We start from the raw sequence: 1739 nt of genomic DNA, 5'->3' as shown, positions 1-1739 counted from the left end.
TGCGTTGGGTCTTCGTTGCTGTGCGCGGGCTTTCTCTGGTTGCAGCGAGCAGGGGCTACTGTTCCTTGCGGTGCGGGGGCTTCTCATTGCGGTGGCTTCTCTTGTTGCAGAGGGCTTCTCATTGCGGTGGCTTCTCTTGCTGTGGAGCATGGGCTCCGCAGCAAGAGAAGCCACCGCAATGAGAAGCCCTCGCACCGCAGCGAAGAGTAGCCCCCGCTCACCGCAACTAGAGAAAGCCTGCGCGCAGCAATGAAGACCCAACACAGCCCAAAATAAATAAATTAAAAATATATAGGGGCTTCCCTGGTGGTGCAGTGGTTGAGAGTCTGCCTGCTGATGCAGGGGACACGGGTTCATGCCCCGGTCTGGGAAGATCCCATATGCCGCAGAGCGGCTGGGCCCGTGAGCCATGGCCGCTGAGCCTGTGCGTCTGGAGCCTGTGCTCCACAACGGGAGAGGCCACAACAGCGAGAGGCCCGCGTACTGCAAAAAATATATATATATATATAGAGAGAGAGAAATATCTCATAAACAATCACAACAAATAAACTTTAAAAATATTTTTTAATATTGTTTACAAAGCGTTTATACGTGAAAATATCTTCTGTCGTAAAGTTAAAGGGGAAAAAAGAATCACAAGATAGAAATGAGTCATATTTAACACAACACCTAAAAGCAAGCAAACAAAACCTTACAAACAAAAAGCTGGCAGGGAAGGGTTGAAGATGTTCACAGTAGCTGGTGGTTCCCCTTTATTCTCCTGTTCTCTGGTTCAACTTTTGAAAAATATACACACATTACTAATAAAGTGGGAAACATACACTTCATTTTTCAAAATGCCATAGGGAGAGGAGCAGAGACTGCTTCAAGCTCTGTATCACCTCCTCTGCACCCTGCCTCATCCCATTGCCCAGTGATGCCCTTAGAGGCTGTGCCAGGTTGGCTGTGTCCCAGGGCCTTGTGGTTCTGGCCTTCCCCACCCCAAACCACAGGGCGCTCAGCAAGGCAGTAGCAACCAAGTAGCTCTGCACGGTCCAGACTGGGAATGGTACCTCCAGGCCAACAGTGCCCCACAGGTGGACAGCACCTACCTCCAGAGGCTGGGCCTCCCCCACGGCCCTCAGAGGGTTAATCCTGTCCCCGAGGAATTTCCAGAAAGGACTCATGAGGGGAATTTCCCAGACAGGCAGGCAGACAGACAGACACCTCAGACGGCTCCCGCCACTGAGCACAGATGTTTGCCTGAGGGTGGCGATGCTGAGAGCCAACACAGGCGCACAACTTTGTGGTGAGAGGTAGCCCAAAGCAAGAACCAAGACAAGACCCGCCTGGGCAGGCTGGGGGCTGGGATGGGGGAAGGCACGGGGCTGAGCTGGTTTGCAGGTCGAGTCTCCGAGCCAAAGTCCCTTCTGCGGTCTCGGTCTGGGTCTCTCAGTACCTGCAGCTCTCCTCCCGGTCCACCAGGAGTCGCAGCGGCTCTCGGAGTGTCCAGGCAGCGCGAGGGAGGTTGTGGGTCTGCAATCTCGGCTTTTCCTCGTAGCAAGTCTATTGTATAAATGGTGGCTTCTCTATTTCCCCTACTGGTCTGAGGGCTAATCAAGGGCAGGGATTTTATCCTAGACGCACCCTTACCTTCGGTGCTCATCACAACAGCTGGGGTCTAGAGGTGCCCCATTAGTTCGGACGAAAGACCCCCATACGCACAAATACTAGGATAGAAGAAGAGTGATTGAGCTCCA

The sequence above is a fragment of the Lipotes vexillifer genome, unplaced genomic scaffold, assembly GCF_000442215.2.
Source record: "Lipotes vexillifer unplaced genomic scaffold, Lipotes_vexillifer_v1.1 scaffold238, whole genome shotgun sequence".
Lineage (NCBI taxonomy): Eukaryota > Metazoa > Chordata > Mammalia > Artiodactyla > Lipotidae > Lipotes > Lipotes vexillifer.
Note: the sequence above shows the minus strand (reverse complement) of the source record.